The 22,076-nt window shown below is 42.1% G+C and overlaps 1 protein-coding gene across 4 annotated transcripts in view; it reads right to left on the reverse strand.

Moving 5' to 3' along the window:
- Window positions 1–22,076, reverse strand: part of CTNNA3 (catenin alpha 3) — an 889,777-nt gene that overhangs the window by 743,993 nt on the left and 123,708 nt on the right. The window lies entirely within an intron of this gene.

Below are 22,076 nucleotides of genomic sequence, written 5' to 3' on the forward strand. Positions count from 1 at the left end.
ACTAACATGAATAGTTGTAGCAGGGCTAAACACCCAAGAAACACATATGAGAATGATGATTGTGATTTAAAAACAGGGAGTGTCAAAATAGTGCCAGTTGGCAGCCTCCTATCAGTTGTCTGATCTGTATGTCCTGTGCATTTGTCTGTTGACATAGGAGAAATGAACCTATGTCAGCCTGTGACCCTCAGAACTTTTTGCCACTCTGATCCATACTTGCTTGAGTCCTGATTTAGAAATTAAGCTTGGAGTGGGCATAGGAAGAACAGAGAGGTATTTTCCTTTTATAAAAGAGTACTTTTGTTTTATTTTAAAGTGATATTACTTTTTTGCTAAGAAAACACTTGTTTCTACTATCTCATTATTTTTATAGGATCATTATTTTTCTTAGAAGATCTTACCGAGTACTACTAAATCTACATATACAATCTCATGATAGAAAATAAGTGTGTGTGCTGTACTGTTATACTTCTAGTAGAGTTTTATTCCCACAAAAAGAATGATAGCGTACCTGATAAAAGTTTGATGTAAGTGGCTTATTATTATTATTGCCTATCTGAAAGGCTCTTTCGTTCTTTAAAAGGAATATAATAGGCAGAAAAGAGCCGATCAACTGAAAAACTATCATAATATAAATCAAATCATTTTGTAATATTTTGATCTATATGCCCAAGCACATAAAGTTCCATGATTTGATGTACATCCTCCCTTATTCACTGTTTCTGGAAAGAGAGGCTACAACTATTTAATATATAAACTGGATTTTAGGCACGGCAGTGAATTGGCATTAAAGTTTTGGGAAATTATGTTTTAATTGGTGGCTTTTTCTTGTGAGTCAAGAGGGTGTGGACTCTAATCAGGAAGAGAAGACAAACAGTCTTGGAAAAAGCCAGATAACCCTGGAAGACAGGTTTCAGTTAGATAAGGGGTTATCCACTATAAGAAAATAGGTCTTCGGAGGGGAATATAAAGGTCTAAGCCTATAATCACAGCCTATGATTCATAGGATGAAGTTAAAGTCGTTCAAAGTAAATCATTTGAAATAGCAGGTCTTTCAAGATTACACCAAGGAGAAACTGAAAAGAATTAGAGAAAAAAAACAAGAGAGAGTTTGATTAGATGCAGTAAATCAAAGAATTGTACAAGAATCAAATTTAATAGGCATTGCATGAAGTAGTGAGCATCAGGCATGCAACAAAGGATGACATATTTATAGGCATATTCCTGTTCCCCCAAGGTTTAAATCTGAAGACTCAGATTTAAATATATATAAAGCATTTCATAGGGGCAAGAGGCAATAATAAAAGCTATAGTAATCTTGCATTAGTAAATATTTCAATATGAACTGCATAATTCACAACTAATAACTTTCGTAACAGAGAGTAAAACTGATCCATAATTAAGTAAGTAAATCTACAGATAATGGAGAATATTAAATTTAGTAATAATAAATGTTTATATTATGGTAGCATCCAAAGATGTTCCAATATGACTCTTGATGCCAGTACACTGAATGGCAAAGAAGGAATTACATCTTCATGCTGATCTTATCACCTAAAAAGTCATTCCTTAAATTAGCTTAACTGGACATTCAAAGTCAAGTCATTAAGTAAAGTGCTTGATTCTCCACTACCTTGATCTTACATAGTTTAGACCTTACATAGTACGGATCTCCCTCCTGTATCGCGAACCCCTCATTTCTGACCCCACCCCAGAGCCTGCATCCACAGCCCGGAGCCAGTACCCCCTCCCACACCCCAACCTCCGCCTCAGTCCAGAGTCCCCTCCCACACACCAAACCCCTTGGCCCCAGCCACAAGCCTCCTCCTGCACCCTAAACCTCCCAGCCCCACCCAGAGCCAGGGTATAATATGCCACTAAATCATGGTAGTGTTTTATATTCATTCTACACTAGAGTAAATGACAATGTAAGCTCAAGATAGAAAAGGATCAGGCCCTTTTCCTAACAATTTCATTGGCTGTATGTGGAAGACTGCTCAGATGGTGGATTACTTGGACTAAACTGCCACAACCATATACCCAAATTTCCACCTGCAAAAATCAACACAAATCTCCCAGTACAATCCCCTCCCAGACACAAATCAATGCGATGAGTATACACAATAAAAGCAAAATACACATAGCTCCTCACTGCACACCTCTCATTTGCCACCCACACAAATCCATACAACTCTCCCAGCACAACACAACCAATTTACAAATCAACATGACCACCCACACAGAAAGATCATAATACATCCCCAAATACTACTCTGAAGCCTAAAATGTCTTGTTCAGTTCATGTGAAGCAATAGAAATATCTACAAGCATGGGGTTTTTTTGTTTAGAATATCACCATGTTAAATCACTACTAGCGTTCGCAGTGTGTTACCATACAATTTTTAAGTTCTCAGCCATTTTTGGCTTTTCCATGAGTTTACAAATTGCACCTGAGTGACAGCATGGACTTTCAGCTCCTGTTAAAGTATAAACATGCTTGTACCAGTACAGCTTATGCAGGTTCCCTCCAACTGGAAGAAGCTACACCAGAATAAGCACACTTATGCCCTGTAAAAGCCCTAGTGTAGATATACCATTATATCTATATTAGTTTTTTGTTTTGTTTTGTTTTTAAATCACACGCCTAAGCTACATAGCTATTGCTGGTAAAACAATTAATTGTAGACCAGGCCTTATTCCAGCAAAGGAGTTCTTTTGCCAATATAGTTTATATTAGTTCCCCAAACAAAATAAGCTCTACTGACAAAAGAACTTTTTTTGCCAGGACAACTGCATCTACAGTATGGCTTCTGCCGGCTATGTCAGTTAAGATTGTGATTTTCTTCACACTCCTATCCTGTGGAGAATGAGATAAGTATTGATATTAGTTCAATAATATGAGATGCAACTAAGTTTACCTGTGTGACATTATCCTGCCTGATGTATAGAGTTAAATCAAAGGAGGCCGTAAAGGGGAATTGGACAGGAAATAAAACAATGGCAAAGAAAGCCAAGGTCCATAGGTATTTCCCACTTAATAGCTCCCCACTTGACTCCCCAAGGACCCTTGGCTTTCTCTGCCATTGTTTTATTTCCTGTTTAATTCCCCTTTACAGCCTCCTTTGATTTAACTCTATACATCAGGCAGGATAATGTCACACAGGTAAACTGAGTTGCATCTCATATTTATTGGCTGGCAGAGTTTATTGTTCCCAGACTGAACCTAGAAACAAAAGGTATGTTAAAACCTTAAAAAGTCGAGCCTCTGCAGGAAGGGGAGTGGAGGTTGGTCCAGCTGTCAGAAGTGGCTGGAAATGAGTCTCTAACAGAGACATGCACATTGCATGCTGCAATATTGCAGTCTGCTTCTCCCAACCCAGAGATGGAGGTAATTAGGCTGAATGGAACATATTAAAGCTGGCAAGGAAAGATTAAAGTACATGTAAGGGGAAATGTGTATTAAGCTTTTATTATTTTTATTGTTTGCTCTGCGCACTATACATACCTTTACGTGAAGGAATAAATAATGCTTTGCGCAACAGATGTGAAACCTCTGAAGCATGAACACTTCAAACAAAAGTGTACTATATCAAGTTGTACCACATTACAGACATATGCAATATCTTTGTGATTATTGTATCAACTGTAAAAAATTTAAATGTATCTGAGAGCTAGGGATTGTATTCTGGCTCCATGGGAGAGGGTTACAAAGCTTCCTGCCAAAAATAAAATCCTTGGGGAGGAAATTATTGCAAGTCCCTGGGTAGCTAAACAGCTCTGGATAATATCACCCCCTCTGGTAAGTTACATATACTAGTTCTGACTGGGTTCAAGAGGCCCAGCAAACAATTTAGCAAGAATAGTATAAAGAATCAGCCTTAACTGACTCAGAGGGACACTCGCTCAGTCCTTGAACTGACATAAGACTTTAATCAAGAGGGCAGAACTCTGCTGGCATAGTTTGAGGGACTCGGTAACCTACCAGGGTCGCCACATGGAAGACAGGAGACATCTAAAAAGCTTAACATTTGTATAGCCTGCTTATTGTTTATTATATGCTTTCTCTGTAATGTTTTATTCTAAATAAATGTACTGTGCTTTGTGAAAGCTGGCTGCTCACTGGTAAAAACAGTCATAGCCCCTGGGAGATAGCACGACTGCAAGTGCTGACCTAAAGTCAGCCCTGCTGGGATAGGCACAGTGAATTAAAAAAAGAATTGCAGCCTAAATCCCCAGGCCTGAGGGAAAGAACTATAGATTCCCACTCATGGAGAGACAATGGGTACAGGCCTAAGAGGGGTGCCTTTAAGGAGGCTATGAAGAGGTCAGAGGTGCAGTTAATTCCAGAACTGTGACACTTTTGTTTTCAAGAAGCTGTTTTTGAGTTGCTTTAATCCATTGCTGTCACAGGCTCCTGGAAGAAGCAGCTTACAGATGCCAACCTCAGTTGGGCCTGTCAGGGTAACACAGTTGGGAAGGGTAGGGGTGGGGGAGGGCTGCAACCTAGAGATCCCATTTTAGAGTGGCTGGACCGCAGGGTTCCACCCACAGAGAGGTGCAGGAAGCCAGGCCTGTCATCTTAGGGGTGCACACAAGGAAAACTAAAAGGGTCCTAAAATGCAGCTCGCCCTGTAACTGTGACATAACCGACACAACTATGCCAGTAAAATGTAAGCATAGACCAGGCCTTAAAATAATCTGCAACATCATTTCCACAATTTGCTAGATTTAAAATTTTGCTGAAAAACCTGTTTAACCCAAGATTCCTGATTTCCTCTCCTTGCTTGTGGAAAATATATAAAACCCTTACTGTAAATGATTCTCCAAAGCACTTGATAGGATGCCTTCATGATTCATTTTTCTGTTACTAATGCGGTAGCAGCACTCATTTCTCACCTTATAACAGGATTACACAGAATGAGCATGCTATGAAACTATTTTTTTATGTTTTAAATTAGGAAATTAACGTTTTCTCCTTGCCATGGAAAAATTGTCAGCTATGTCATAATCAATTACTCCATAGCATAGAACCCTGTTCATTCACAAACATTTCAAAAAGAAAAGGAGGACTTGTGGCACCTTAGAGACTAACAAATTTATTTGAGCATAAGCTTTCATGAGCTACAGCTCATTTCATAGGATGCATTCAGTGGAAAATACAGTGGGGAAATTTATATACACAGAGAACATGAAACAATAGGTGTTACCATACACACTGTAAGGAGAGTGATCAGCTAAAATGAGCTATTACCAGCGGGGGGGGGGAGGCCTAAAAGTGGCAATTGACCTAAAAGTGGCAATTTTTCAACAAAAAAACTTCAAAAACAGACTCCAATGAGAGACTGCTGAATTGGAATTAATTTGCAAACTGGATACAATTAACTTAGGCTTGAATAAAGACTGGGAGTGAATGGGTCATTACATAAAGTAAAACTATTTTCCCATGTTTATTCCCCTTCCCCCTCCCGCCCCCACTGTTCCTCAGACGTTCTTGTCAACTGCTGGAAGTGGCCCACCTTGATTATCACCACAAAAGGTTTTCTCCTCCCCTCCCCTCTCCTACCCCCCCCCCCCGCTCTCCTGCTGGTAATAGCCCATCTTACCTGATCAAACTTTTGCAGAGTTTGGTACGGAAACAACTCTCCCATACTCAGCAAAACTGTGTGTTAGACATATTGGAAAAGTATTCATCTTCTTTGACAACTGCAAAACAACTGTTAAATAAGATTAAAGCTGCTTCCACACAAGATAAAAATATGTCTAACTGATCACTGATTCTACCAAGCTATTGAATTTTAAAGCATTTGATCTGCTGGTGTTGCACAGTATAAAAGGAATGAATGTACAAGGCTGAAGGGGAAGTTGTTTCATACCTAAGAAAGCTCTTTCTATATTTTTCATTCCCCTCCTCCAGATCACTTGAAACTATCATAAACAAGACATATTCTATCCAAGTATTTGGCTCCCTTTACCAGTAAAGTAGTTATGCAATAGTTTTATATTCTCCTTTAATGTCTTTATCTTTTTAGGGGAAAATGATAGTCTCTGTACAATTTATGTGAAAAATAAAGTAAAAGATCCAAATCTGCAAAAACATACATGCTTAACTTCACCCATGTGAGTTATCACATTGAAGTTAGTGTTTGCAGGACCAGAGGTAAGATGATTTTTGAAAAAGAAATTTAAGAGCACTTGTAGAAAATGGAGATTTTGAAAGCTGAAAAAGTTTTATTTTTGTTATGACATTTTAAAGCATTTTCCAGCAAAATAGTTGCCATGTATTTAAACAAGGTTGTGGTGTGTTTTCAGGTTTGGAAATTCTGCACCCCAAAACTATTGTTCAGACTTTACATCTTTAGAATGTATACAAATTATAGATTCACAGATACTAAGGTCAGAAGGGACCATTCTGATCATCTAGTCCGACCTCCTGCACAACGCAGGCCACAGAATCTCACCCACCCACTCCTACAAAAAACCTCACCTATGTCTGAGCTACTGAAGTCCTCAAATGGTGGTTTAAAGACTTCAAGGAGCAGAGAATCCTCCCTCAAGTGACCCGTGCCCCATGCTACAGAGGAAGGCGAAAAACCTCCAGGGCCTCTTCCAATCTGCCCTGGAGGAAAATTCCTTCCCGACCCCAAATATGGCGATCAGTTAAACCCTGAGCACATGGACAAGATTCACCAGCCAGATACTACAGAAAATTCTTGTAACTATCTTGTAAATTCTTGTAAATATCCTGGGTAACTCAGATCCCATCCATCTAATATCCCATCACAGACCATTGGACCTATTTACCCCGAATATTTAAAGATCAATTAATTACCAAAATCACATTATCCCATCATACCATCTCCTCCATAAACTTCTCGAGGTGAATCTTAAAACCAGATAGATCTTTTGCCCCCACTGCTTCCCTTGGAAGGCTATTCCAAAACTTCACTCCTCTGATGGTTAGAAACCTTCGTCTAATTTCAAGTCTAAACTTCCTGGTGACCAGTTTATACCCATTTGTTCTTGTGTCCACATTGGTGCTGAGCTGAAATAATTCCTCTCCCTCTCCTGTATTTATCCCTCTGATATATTTATAGAGAGCAATCATATCTCCCCTCAACCTTCTTTTAGTTAGGCTAAACAAGCCAAGCTCCTTAAGTATCCTTTCATAAGACAAGTTTTCCATTCCTCGGATCATCCTAGTAGCCCTTCTCTGTACCTGCTCCAGTATGAATTCATCCTTTTTAAACATGGGAGACCAGAACTGCACACAGAATTCCAAGTGAGGTCTCACCAGTGCCTTGTATAATGGTACTAAAACCTCTTTATCCCTACTGGAAATACCTCTCCTGATACATCCCAAAACCGCATTAGTTTTTTTCACAGCCATATCACATTGGCAGCTCATAGTCATCCTATGATCAACCAATACTCCAAGGTCCTTCTCCTCTTCCGTTATTTCTAATTGATTCATCCCCAGCTTATAACTAAACTTCTTGTTATTAATCCCTAAATGCATAACCTTACACTTCTCGCTATTTAATTTCATCCTATTACTATTACTCCAGTTTACAAGGTCATCCAGATCCTCCTGTATAATATCCTGATCCTTCTCTGAATTGGCAATACCTCCCAGCTTTGTATCATCTGCAAATTTTATTAGCATACTCCCACTTTTTGTGCCGAGGTCAATAATAAAAAGATTAAATAAGATTGGTCCCAAAACTGATCCCTGAGGAACTCCACTGGTAACCTCCCTCCAGCCTGACAATTCACCTTTCAGTAGGACCCATTGTATTCTCCCCTTTAACCAATTCCTTATCCATCTTTTGATGTTCATATTGATCCCCATCTTTTCCAATTTAACTAATAATTCCCTATGTGGCATGGTATCAAACGCCTTACTGAAATCTAGGTAAATCAGATCCACTGCGTTTCCTTTGTCTAAAAAATCTGTTACTTTCTCAAAGAAGGAGATCAGGTTGGTTTGGCATGATCCCTAAAATCCTCTTTAGCCTTATTAAGGACTGAGGCAAAGTATTTGTTTAGATATTGGGCCATGCCTAGATTATCTTTAACCTCCACTCCATCCTCAGTGTTTAGCAGCCCCACTTCTTCTTTCTTAGTTTTCTTCTTATTTATATGGCTATAGAACCTTTTACTATTGGTTTTAATTCCGTTTGCAAGGTCCAACTCTAATTGAGTTTTAGCCTGTCGCACTTTATCCCTACATGTTCTGACCTCAATAAGGTAGATCCAATCCACTTCCCTAACTTTCCTTGCTGATCCCTCCCATCTTCCACTCCCTGTATGCTTTCTGCTTCTTCTTAATCACCTCTCTAAGATGCTTGCTCATCCAGCTTGGTCTACAACTCCTGCCTATGAATTTTTCCCCTTTCTTGGGATACAGGCTTCCAATAGCTTCTGCAGCTTTGATTTAAAGTAATCCCAGGCCTCCTCTACCTTTAGATCCATAAATTCTTCAGTCCAATCCACTTCCCTAACTAATTTTCTTAATTTTTGAAAGTCAGCCCTTTTGAAATCAAAAACCCTAGTTGCAGATTTATTTTTGTTAATCCTTCCATTCAGTTTGAACTGAATTAGCTCATGATCATTTAAACCAAGATTATCCCCTACAACCATTTCTTCTATGAGATCCTCTCTACTCACCAAAACCAAATCTAAAATGGCATCCCCTCTAGTCAGTTCAGCAACTACTTGATGAAGGAGTCCATCAGCTATCGTATATAGGAAAATCTGAGCCCTATTATTATTACTAGCATTGGTCGTCCAGTCTATATCTGGGAAGTTAAAGTCTCCCATGATCACGCAGTTTCCATTAGTATTTACTTTATTAAAAACATTAAAAAGGGCTCTATCCATATCCAAATTAGATCCCGGCGGTCTATAGCACACCCCAGGCACTATTGTAGGAGAGGCTCTACTAGTTATCTTCCCCAATGTTTTTTTGCCCAGACGGACTCTGTTTTATCCATTGCATCGCTTCTTATTTCTTTACATTCTACCTCCTCATTGATATACAATGCTACTCCACCACCTTTACCTTTATTTCTGTCTTTCCTAAACAGCACATACCCTTCAATACCTGTAGTCTAGTCATGACTACTATTCCACCATGTTTCTGTTATCCTATAATATCTGGTTTCACTTCCTACACCAGTAGCTCTAGTTCCTCCATTTTGTTACCTAGGCTCCTCGCATTGGTATACAAACATCTTAATTTTTGCTGTTTGGCCTCGCTCACATTTTGTACCCTATTAGGCACAGTCATTCTACAGCCAGTATAACCTATTAGACTGGTATCTCCACTGCCCTCGCTCCTTATATACATTCTCCTACCCATGGCTGTATCCTTTCTTACTTCATCGTCTTCCCTCTCAATGCTAAAATCTGGCGTGGAGATTACCTGGACATCTCCCAACCATCTCCCCCAAATTCCTAGTTTAAAGCTCTCTATCAGTTGTGCCAACCTCCATCCTAGAAGTCTATTTCCTTCCCTACTCAGATTTCAGTCCCGAAAGAACTGTCCTCTGTCCATGAATGCCTCACAGTGGCCATACATCCCAAAGCTGTCCTTATAGCACCACTGCCTAAGCCATCTGTTGACAGTCATAATCTTGTCACACCTTTGTTGCCCTTCTCTAGGAACAGGCAGAATCCCACTAAAGATCATCTGAGCCTCGATTTCCTTAAGCGTCTTCCCCAGCCTAGCATAGTCTCCCTTAATACTTTCCAGTGAGAATCTAGCCATATCATTTGTTCCCACATGAAGGAAAATTAGGGGATTCTTTCCCGATCCCTTTAGGATCCTTTTCAACCTCAGATCTACATCCCATATCTTAGCACCTGGAAGACAGCACACCCTTCTATTCTCTGGATCAGCGCTATTTACAGGCCTGTCTATTCTTCTCAATAAAGAGTCCACAATTACATAGACTTGCCTTTTCCTGCCTTTTATAAGTTTATAAACTTGGTAAAAAGTTTATAATTTATAGCATCTTTTTTTTTAAACTTTAACTGGTTGCATTTTATTACTAGCTAATGGCATATGCTACTTTTTAAAAAAAGAATTTAGGTAGGACTAGGGATCATAATTAAGCACATCTCACATTGAAGGGTAAGCCTGCCTTGGGCGCTGTGGACATTAGGGCTTTTAACTTAGAAATTCAAAGCACATAAACCTTGTCTATGCTAGGAAATTTTACAAAAACCCTTCCCATTAATGCTACCACTGGCTCAGCTGAACCCATATTGGCAGCAACAGTGGAAGCCCTAGTGTAGTGCTTGGGGAAAATCCATTCTGTGATCCATACTAGTCTTTTAGAGTACAAGTACAGCAGCCAGGTCACATTAATCCATTCCAGGTTTGGGTTTTGACTAGAGAGAGTGCTGTTTAGATATGGAGAAGCAGGGTGCTGTGTCCTGTGAGTTGCAGGGTTGAACAAGTGGCCTGTGGAATCTGACTTTAAAGCTATATATAGCATCTACATGATTTATTCCAGAAGCTCCTAATCAGTTAGGACACAACATCTAGCACATATAAGGTTTCTGTGGCCTGATCTATTTTTCCCCACTACTTCATTTAAGCACCTTTCAGCAGATTTAACTAACAGTGTAGCAAAAGGAATGTAAGCTTCTGGAGCCTTTCATCTACCCTAGGGTGATCATCATCAGTTAGCACTAGTAGACAATTTTTGTAAAATTCTCTAGTACCAGAGGGGCTTTAAAGGTACCTTACCTGGTTACAAGTAACATGGTTTTCTGCTAGTATAATCTACTCTTTGTATCAGTGCACTTTGGAAAAATCTGGGCCTTTCTCCCATGGTGCCACAGCAAAAGATAGGGTGCCCAAAGGACATGCACACAAAACTATATCAGCAGCAGCACATGGGGCAATGCAAGCTGAGACACTGAACTGCACAGAGATCTTAAAAGGAGGACGATTTCCACAACCCTCACTGGAGGAGCCTGTCTACACTGCAAAAGACGTACAGCACTGATTACAAGATAACTGTAACAGCCTAGGCCCTCAGGCAAGGGCAAAACACTTCCAGCTGCCATGTGCCTTATAGACACAAAGTATGTTTAGAGCCAAACATGGCAGTAAAAATTGGTTCCCAATATGATTAGAAGTTGCTTTGTAGACATGGACTTTGTGTTTTATTAATCAAAATGATTTGTTATTTGTGCAGATAAGCCCATTTTTATTTACTTTAGTATTCTTTGTTTTATTTGTCTCTGGGGCTCAAACAAGCTTACTTTTCACAGAATATCAGGGTTGGAAGGGACCTCAGGAGGTCATCTAGTCCAACCCCTTGCTCAAAGCAGAACCAATCCCCAATTTTTGCCCCAGATCCCTAAATGGCCCCCTCAAGGATTGAGCTCACAACCCTGGGTTTAGCAGGCCAATGCTCAAACCACTGAGCTATCCCTCCCCCTGAAAATATAGCCACCCATTACGGGCTGCATGAACAGTACAGCCCATAATGGGTGGCTGTATTTTCCAGAAATCGGGACTGCTTGGCAAATCCAATTCCCTAAATTAAAAAAAACACCACCCTACAACCCTCAGATTTAACTTAGGAATGAAGGGACCTAGGGTCATCATATAAAATCCCTCCTCACAACTCCTGTTTCCTATTTGGGGGAAGAAGGCAAGAGTGCAAGTAGGGTGGTACCCTCTAATACACAGTACCAGCAAGAGATTTTTAAAGGCAAAGAACCCAGCTAGGGAGGACATTCATTCTTTATATGGCTTTTAACAGCACAATACATATGCTAACAAACTTAAACAGAGCCTTTGTTCAGGAGTCCTCAAGAAGGGAGAGGTGGGAGGGACGGAAGGTGTTAAAACAGTGTTTTTGATTCTGTTTCTCCCCATTGGTCTGAATTATCCATGGCATTCATACTGCATCACATCAAGTCCAAATCATTAGGGGAATGCCTCTGTTTGCACTGTCCAGAGGATATTTGGATTCTGATGTCAGCCCAGTTCTGCAGCCTGACAGGAGTCAAGTGTTGTCCCCATTGTAATTAAACATAGAATTCTTCTTTGCAGCCAAACTAGCCTAACGTGCATTTAGTTAACTGGAACTGGAGCAGCAAAACAAAGAAAACAAATGCCTCATTTTCCAGCTTTGTGGGTGAGTGAATTATAAGTGAAGATTATAATGCTGGATACTGATGGCCTTAAGCCAGCTGCCTCAGGAGTCTGCCAAGAACTTTGCTGAAAATATGTTCCCCACCTTAGCAATGGACTTATCACACATCTGCCAACCTTTATTCGAATGAAGCTCCTTCTGATCAGATGGCTCAGGCACTGTCAGTTTCATCCAGAACAATTTACAAACTTGGAACCTAATCCTGTAATCCCTTAATTATTTGATCAATCCCACTGAAGACAATGGGACTATTTGCATGACTATGGACCACTTTTGTGGTAAGAGTTTCAGGAGTCTGTTCTGTTCCTATAAAGGAAGCTGAATCTCCCATTGAAATGTAATGTTTGGACACAATACCATAATGCAGTTTAGGATACAGTTCTACTTAAAATTTGTCTTTTAATAAGTCATACATATGCTGAAATGGCTCCTCACCCAACTCCCATATTCCATATAAACAGACTGAAATACTACATATTTGGGGGAAAAGTGAGTAGTTAAGCATGTTGATGTTTATGTATACAAGCATCCATTTCATCACTGTACTGGAAAATATAGCTGAACTTAATTTTCTATGGAATTTGAAAAAAGTTTAACAGCCCCAATTATTTTCTGTGTTAATCAGTGTGTACCTGAAAAAATTACATGCCTTCTAAGAGAAAAGAATCAGTCCACACTTACTGAAAAAAAAATCCTTCCAACTGGTGTTCAAAAGAGTGTTACAAGACACATACATAACCTCATTAGCAGGGGATGGAGAGGATATCCTCCCACGTTATGACTAGCAAAAAAATAATAATAATAATAAAATCTCAAAGAGGCAGAGGTTCACAGATTTGAAAGCCTAAAAACCTGTGTTATGCTTTAAATCATCTCCATACCAGGTTTATGAACATTAAAAAGTTAACTGCAAAGGAACACTGAGACCCATTAATCTGAATGTTTCCTAGCCAGTATGCCCTCAAGGTGCAGTCAGACCTGAACATCTAAAAATTAACCTTGCCCTTTTAGGTTAAATGGAGTCATGTCACTGGCTCCATCTCTGTTGTTACATAACAGATAACAAAACTCCAGTGGGGCATGGTGCTGGCAGATAGGGTCTCAGGTATGTGGTGTGATTTTTCAGAATCTCTTTTGGGAATAGGCATGTACGTGAAATAGCTGGTACTTATAATTATGCTATTTCTATGCATGTATATTCATCTTGATATCTGAAGTTATGAATATTAGCTGTATTTACTACGTTTGCTCCTGTGGTAATGCCCACAAGGTATTTAGCCAGCACACGAAGGGACAAGTCAAGATAAATTGTTTTATCATTTTAAACATTTAGCTCACAATGGACCCTGGGAAACACCTGTCTACACTTAATGGACTTTTTGTGAACATTCTAACTAGAATATGGGTGGGGGTGACGGGCATGTAACTTGCCCATGGGACTCCAAACACCATCTTTCACAGTGAGAACAGATTTCCCTTTACTTGGCACTTGGCAGAAGCTAAAAGGCTGGAAAATCTCCATTTTGCCTCTTTCCTGCTCCAGCCTCTGGACTATGAACATATACTAATGGGAGGATTCTAACCAAGGGACTGAGGACTTTAAGGTAATCTGGAACCTTCATATTTCCTTGATCTTTGCAGATGGACTTATGAGTTGGATATGGTACAGAGACTATTTTAGCCTCATTGATTGCTGATTTCTCCCTTGCAATGGACAAAGATCAGATGTCTGCTGACTTTCTCACATGAGTCAGCAGCCTTTGACACCTGTGGTATAAGCAACATAGCCCTTGCTTGAGCGGTTTTGTTCTTTCCTCTGCAAATATCAAAGCCTGTTGTCATTGAACTCAATAGCAAAACTCCTTTTGATTTCAATGAGAACAGGATTTGGCCCCAAGAGATCAGAGGTTGTGATTTTGATCAATTGCTTAACTGTCCAGAGACAGTTCTCATGCATGTTCTGCCAAGTTGATTTTGATTGCCCCCTGTATGTCATGTTGAGGAAAATAATAAAACAGTTTGGGCTGTAGTTCTATTAAGATGTACATGGCACACACAGTTCTATGCCCCTTTTCCATCAAACCCAGATGGCACAGGAACTTTACTTTCCTAGTGCCTGGCAGAGAGCAATACTTAGATAAAGGCAAGCTGGCAGAAGCTTAGTTTGGACATCAGGGAGACACTGATAGTGTGTTAAGGGAAAGTGGGGTGACTGTCCTTCCTATCCTTTTATTTAAGAAGTTTTCAATTTGGGGTACTGCTGGATTCTCAATGACACCTGGAAGTACAGATGGCACCAGGGGCCCAAAGCATCATTTTACAACTGCATCTGTTCAACAGATGCAGTTGTAAAATTTTAAGACAGTTAAGGGGGGCATTGGAGGGGAAAGGGAGAGTGTGGGGGACCCCGGGCTGGGAGGATTCACATGGAGGGTCATGTGGGGAAGTCTTGTGTGCCCCCCCTTGTGTCCCTCCCATGAGTGCAGTACCAGCAAGAAATGATTTCTACTTGCACCACTGGAAGAAGGAACCAAGGGAGGAATGTTGTTTCATCCCAAGGGACCTCATAACTCTTTGCCTGGCTCACAGTAAAGTGTTGTCCAAAAGAAAGATGTGCTTTCTCATTCCATCCCCTATAAAAAAGTCTTCTCCGGCTAACTGAATGCCTGTCTACTGATGCCACAGCCACCAACTTTCTGATTTCCTGGGGGGAGCTCTACCCCCACTCTATCCCAGGTCCCGGCCCCACCCCTTCCCAAAGCCCCATCCCTGCCCTGCCTTTCCCCTCCCCCCATTCTACCCCTTTCCCCAAGTGTGCCCCACCATAGACCACTGGTGCCTCCCCATAAAGGGGGAGGCACAATCTAAAGGGGAGATCACATGACTGATCACGTGTCATTCCCCCGCCAACCCTCCGTGCCCAGTCCAGGACCACAGTACTTTCCCCACCACACATTACCTGCAGGGGAGCACTCTGTCCTCCCACTGCACCTGGCCCTGTTGGCATCTTCAGCTGCTCTCCTTGGTGGGAGGGAGCTGCTTCTAATGCTGGCCCCTGACACTTGCTGCTCTGCAGACCGGCAGCTGCCTAAGAGAACCTGGCTGGGAAGGCGGCTTCCACTCCCTGCCCAGGCTTGGCTGCCAGGGACCACAGCTGAGTGAGCCCCTCTGAAGCATGCCCCTCTCCAATGTCAAATTTTAATAAAAAGTTGCAAAAGTCCAACCCTGCATCTATCCTCATTCACTTTCATGTCCGGCTCAAATAGGTTAACTGACTTGTCCTAAGGCCACAGAATCAGTGTCAGACTGAAGATGGAATTTCACAGACTCTGGAGATTATTCTCTCATATTAGATTTTGCATGAATGTGTTTTTAAAGTTTGTAATTGTTATCTTGCATGATTGGAATTTCTTGTTTGCTGTCTTGAATCTGTATCAGACATTTTCTTTCATTTGGTTTCAATTACCTCCTTGGGATCTCGTACTGCCTAACTACTACTAACAAGGCACATGATCTGAAGGAAATTTGGTTCTTGCTGTCAGTATAGCTAATGTAAATTTCACATACTCTAAGCTTTTCAGCGAGCGCACTTCTCTCTAGTAGTGTTCACTCTTACGCTATCAGCATCCCAATCCTAGCCTTGTTCTTTAACTCGTTCTAAACATTCTCCTCTCAACATCCATGATTCTTTTCCCTGCCTCACCGCCAGCTCCTCAACTGCAATCCTATAAATACCATGACAGTGTAGTTCAATTTCTCAGTCTCTCATAAGATGAAGTGTAGTCCACTTTTGTTCTAAGCAGTCTTTCCACTGACTTCAGTGGCAGTTGCATCAGGCCCTCAGACTGTGCCTAGCTTTCTATTATTAATATAAGTAGTGGGGAATACACACTAATTTATAAGCTAATAAGATAGTTAAATAAAATATTAATTACTGTAAAAGTGAAATGAAAAAGTGATGGAGGAATGCAAAGTGAAAACACTGTCACCTAATATACTTCATGTACATAATTTAAAATGGAGATATGGGTCTTGGCCCCAAACTTCTGATCTGGAGTCAGATATAATTGTGAAGTTCCAGGGATTTTGAATTAAGAATTTTGGGTTCAGGCCCTTGTCTTGCAAAAATGCTGCTATAAAATGTTCTGGTCAATCTAACTGGGGAAAAAACATTTTTTGCCAGTTCCCTTGGCAAGAGACAGATGGCAAGTAGTTCACTGCTAGCACATGTTATTTCTGTCTATAAACAGATGATCACTTAGGAAGCTAGAGGAGATGTTACATGTAGACTGTTCTATTTACATATTGAAACAGGAATTTTTCAGATTTTGCTAGTATAGCTGCAGCAGGGGATATATAGCAAACTACAGTGCTTACCTGTAATGTGTCAGGCATGAAATAACAAGCAGTAACACGAAAGCTTATGCTCAAATAAATTTGTTAGTCTCTAAGGTGCCACAAGTACTCCTTTTCTTTTTGCAAATACAGACTAATACGGCTGCTACTCTGAAACCATAATTACTGTACATCAACTGTGCACCCTCTTCATCTCTTTATGTAGAGGAAACAAACCAATCAATAATGAGAAAAATGTGACCCACAGAACATTGAAAGTAAAGGGATAAAAGGTGGATTGTATAATGTTCGATAATGTTTTGTAGCATTCGTACTGTTTATAAATTCCTGATAGCCAGTAAAGCCTATATTTTACATCAGGCAACACTAATATGTAAAATACAGAACTCATTTGTATAGTTACAATCTGAGGCTACACTAATTATTTCATTCTCTTCCTTTGCCTTCAAACCAGTAGTATACCCTCCCTCCCCAGCTGCATAGGTATTTCTAACCACAATGTAAATAAATATTGCAGCAAATCAAAGGTAAACAGCTAAAGCATAAAATCCACACAACCTGCATATCACCATCACTCAGGAGTAGATGGCTCTGAAACATACCAGTGTACAAAATTTATCTGACCCTGATAGACAGCAATAACATTTGGATCATGCAGCATAAAAAAAATGATCTGCCTCTGGCTTTGAGCTGCTACTTGACATTATTTATGGCACACATACACATCAGGATTAAACAGATGCCTAAAACAAGGGGAAACAGAGATATTTAAAGATACAGCAATCCTTACTGTCACTTAACTGCCTCCATTTTCTATCATGGTAATTCACAGCCAAATAAGCAACCTAATTCTTTTGAAATGATCCGCTTCAGGATTATTTTTTAAATACAAAGTCCTGGGCTTCTGAAATCCTGGGTTTATTCACTGCCTGCTTTCATTAAACTGGACTCCTATGACTACTAGTGGACAGTGACTACTAGCAGTCCAGAACATCTATTCTCCTTACTGCTAACCTCAGAAAGTGGTTTCTAAGAAAATGGCTTACTTCTTCCAGAACACTCATAGCTGGTTTATAATTGGAGATTCCACTCTTCCATGGTTAACCCCACCTGACTTCCCTTATCTTCCAGAGCAAAGAACACAATAGGCATGGCAACAGATGGTCCTCTCCCTCTGGATATGGAAACCGGGAGCTCCAGCTCATCCTTTGGGTCTAGCTTGTGGCAAATGATTGCTTAAGGGGAGGGACTAGCTCCTCTCTTGGTTGATGCTTTCACTAGCCAAACTGTTTCAGGGAAAGCTGGCTAAGGGGAACACCTTCTGTGGAGCTTGATGCTTCTGGTCAGCTGGGCTCCTTGGACTAAGAGAGGAAAAACAGGAGTTTTCTCTTCTACTCAGAAGGGAGTAACGTAGAAGATGCATCTCCTTCTGCTTTTAGAAGCCTACATCTGGCAGCCAACTCTCTTCTACAGGATACTGTCTGTCAATGTTCAGGGCATATGCCTGGGTAATCTCAACCAGGCTATCAGGACCTGCAGTCATAGGTGCTGGAACTAGGAGTGTGGGATGGGGGGGAGGCTGCTGCACCCCCTGGCTTGATGTGGTTTCCATCATCTACAAGGTTTATAGTTTGGTTCAATGGCTCTCAGCACCCCCACTATACAAATTGTTCCAACACTCCTTCCTGCAGTTGGTTACCCTGGCATATCAGTCATGCCTTTTGGCCCCACAACACTTCTCTGTCCCACTCGTCAGTGCTAAGCTGAGTCTCATGTGCAAGCAAGGTAGACCAGTTCAGTTCCCTACCCGTTACTTCTGGGGTGCTCTGTCTGCCTGAATTACTGGGAACTGTTTATCTCAAGCCTCCAAATGACAAGGAGACTACTCTTAAAAGTGCTTTCAGTGGAATGACGGCAAAGAATCCTATGGCACCTTATAGACTAACAGACGTATTGGAGCATAAGCTTTCTTGGGTGAATACCGACAGGTGCCACAGGACTCTTTGCTGCTTTTACAGATCCAGACTAACATGGCTACCCCTCTGATACTTCAGTGGGATGGTTTCCTTTCCTTAAAGGTTACCCACTTTTATATTGTAATCTTGTGGTTCCACAGCCACACTTTCTATACTCAAGTCCATCTCTTGCTGAATTTTTTGTGTGTGGATGCTTTAACCTTGTAAAATTATCAACTGAAATGTTTATTTCTCTTTTTTGCAGTTTTCATGGTTTTTAACTAAACCAAGCACAACTGCATAAAATGCTCATTCAGCACACAGCAGCTCAGTCCCTCTAATAAATCACTCACAGGTAGTCCCTGTCTAACACCGAGTCATTCCCTGCATTCTCTGATTATAACCCTATGCAATAGGGTGTTCCACTCACTGTTAGACTAGCACCTCCTCTTGGTCATTCTGAGTAATAACTCACAAGGTCAACATCCCCCCTTCCCACAGTTGCATGCTATCCTTTGCCACTCTCTATCTGCAGCCCTTCTATCACTTCACAAGCTGCTGCTGCTTTCTCTTCATGACCCAGCCCTCCAGCCACTTCACTGTACATATTTTCACCTTCCAGCATACCAAAGTCTCCTTCAACAATCCTGGCAATCTTCCCCTTCACTCCTAGTACCACTCTCCCTCAGTGGCTAGCAGGGGAACCCAGGCCCGCCTTCTACTTTGGATTTTGGCTCAGGAACCCTCTAGTCAGCAGTCAAAGTCTGTCCCCTTTTAGACCTTACTGCCTTTCCCTGAGCCTTCTCCTACCCTCTAGCACTCCTTCCTCTCTAGGGCTTGCTACCCCCCTCCCAGAGAGTAACTGTCACTGCCAAGCACTTATCCCAGGGACCAGCTGCAGACTTTCCCAGCTACCCCCTTCTGCGTCCAATTTCCTGTCTTTATACTCCCAGTCCAACTCCTTCCTCCTCAGGTGGGCTCTCTCATTCAGTCAGGGATTAGGTGGCCACCTGATTCCCTTCAGCTGTGCCTTGTTGGGTTAATTAGCCACCCTCACTCTGCATTAGCTCTTTCCAAACAAGTATGAGGTGAACACCCCATAACACCCTACAGAATTAAACACGAGTAAAAAGTAAAATGAATTTCACCATTGTTTTATATGTAACCTTTGACTGGAAAAAGAACTGCAAATAAGAAATGGCCTTTTGTTCTGATAACAATGCCAGTTTAGATCAGTCATTAAATCCTATTGATCAGAGAAAGCAGGTGAATGGCAGACAGCTGGGATGGGTTTAAACTCCCATAGACTTTAAAGGAGATTTCTGCTGAGTAAGGACTGTAAGATTTGGCCCAATACTGTCTTACTGCCTTTAGAGGGAAAGCAGGGAATGAGAATAGCCCAAATGTGTGTGTGTGACAGGGATGGGGGGCTGCCCACCCTTTGGTTCTGTGCTTAGCTATCAGCTGGGCAAAGGGCCATTTGACTGGCTGTGGGGTTTTCCCCCCACTTGCCTATTTAAACTAAGCCCAGGCTTGTGCCTGTAGGCCTTGCACTCATTGGGGGGGTAGGAGCCAAAGTCTTTGTGGACTGAGGTGCCTCCCCAGCCTAGTCATTCCACCTTCTACCCTGAGGTGAGGAGGCAGAGGTTTTATATCTGAGCTGAGTCCATGGGGTAGACTGGGAAGGCTCTACTTCAGTGGTGGAGTCAAGCCAGAATATGCTGGAATGCCTTTCAGATACTACAGCAGCAGCCATGCTCAGGTTGCTGCTTCCCTCCCAGCTGTGCCCTCCGCTGCTGCTCCTCGTGCTGTTTCTGCCGCCTGTCAGCAACTGGTGCACATGGGATGTGCCTGCACACTGCAGTTGCTCAGTGCCTGCCCTGGAGTTTGTGCTGCCTGCAGTCTCCTGGCTGCTTCATCCTATTTTAGTTAAAGCAGCAGCGCATGTGGGGCAGTTCACATACTCCCAGTGGGGAAAGGCTGCTGCATCCAGGAGCCCTGAGGAGAAGCGGCAACAGAGTCTTAGGTGCTAGTACTTGAAGTCTGTGGCTGGAAGACTTGGTGGTGGACCTGGCTCCAGCTGTGGAGATAGGGATGAAGGAGCAGCCATTCTGACTGGGCTGCTCTGGGCCCTGGAGCCATTGCTGACATGTGGGGATCCTCCCCAGCACCATCTGCAGCCCCCTGCCAGCAGGGAGTCCAGAGACGTTCCCCTAGGCAGGGACCCTGGACGTGATGGCTGCAATGTGCATCCAAGTGGCAACAGGCCAGCTCCAGCGCAAGCTGTTTATGTTGGTGACTGAGCCCCCATCTGAAGCCATTTGAATCTCCCCAGCCCCCATGCTGAGCCCCCAGCCCTCTCATTTCCCAATTGAGTCCCCATCCCCCTTAGCTCCCTTTGCCTTAATGAACAAGTAAGAGGGAGAGGGATGGAGAAAGGGACAATCCAAGTACCAGCTGAGACCGAAGGACAGACCAGGTAGGGAGTGAGAGAAACGGATTCAGAGAACTGGCAGGACAGGGGCAAAAGAGCAGAAGGGCAGAAACGAACATGATCATGCAGGACAGAGACGTGGCTGGGGCACCCACACACACGGTGGAGGCATTTGCTATTTACAGCCCTCAAGGGAGGAGGGGTATCTCTGGGCAGGGGCTGAAATTGAAGGTATGCTAACAGGAGCAAACAAGGGAAACTTCCCTGGGATTCTGGGTCCCACTGGGTTAACTCCCCGGGGAGATGCGGCCTGGACCAGACTGAGCTAGTTGTTATCCGCCTGTGCCCTGGCCCTTAACTCCCACTATCACACCCTGTGCTAGACGGTGCTAGCCTGAGCGCACGGCAGCCCCAATGCTTTACTCCCTACTCTCCGCATTTTCCTTCGGCCCCCCCCCCCCCCGCGGCCTCATCCCTCGCTTTCTGCCCCCATTAGTCTGCTTTGTATGCATCCATGTAAATCAGGTTTTATTTCCTAAACTATGTAAGATGCATTTTATTATTTAAGTTCGTTTCTTAAATAAACCTAAAAATTTTAGGGAATTGTGTGTTTCATTCTTCTGTGATAAACTGTCATTCCCCATTCAACTAGCTGTTGGCCTCAACCAATAAATTAATGAGAAGGTGTTCAGCACCTAACACAGCACCAATCTGGCCAGTCAAAAAATCTGATGGAACATGGAGATTAACTGTAGACTATCAGGGGTTAAACAGAACTGCCAAACGGGGAGCACCAGTAGGGGCTACTTACCCAGAATTGTTGGAGGTAGTAACCCCTGACATGAAGTTGTTCTCGGTCCTCGATGTGGCAAATGGCTTTTGGAGTTTACCATTGAACCCAGAGTCTCAATACAGAACATCCTTTGTATTCCAGGGTATACAATACTGCTGGAATATTTTGCCTATGGGGTGCTGTGATGCACCCACAATATTTCATAGAATCATAGAATCATAGAATCATAGAATATCAGGGTTGGAAGGGACCCCAGAAGGTCATCTAGTCCAACCCCCTGCTCAAAGCAGGACCAAGTCCCAGTTAAATCATCCCAGCTAGGGCTTTGTCAAGCCTGACCTTAAAAACCTCTAAGGAAG

The sequence above is a fragment of the Dermochelys coriacea genome, chromosome 7 (genome assembly GCF_009764565.3).
Source record: "Dermochelys coriacea isolate rDerCor1 chromosome 7, rDerCor1.pri.v4, whole genome shotgun sequence".
Classification (NCBI taxonomy): Eukaryota; Metazoa; Chordata; order Testudines; family Dermochelyidae; genus Dermochelys; species Dermochelys coriacea.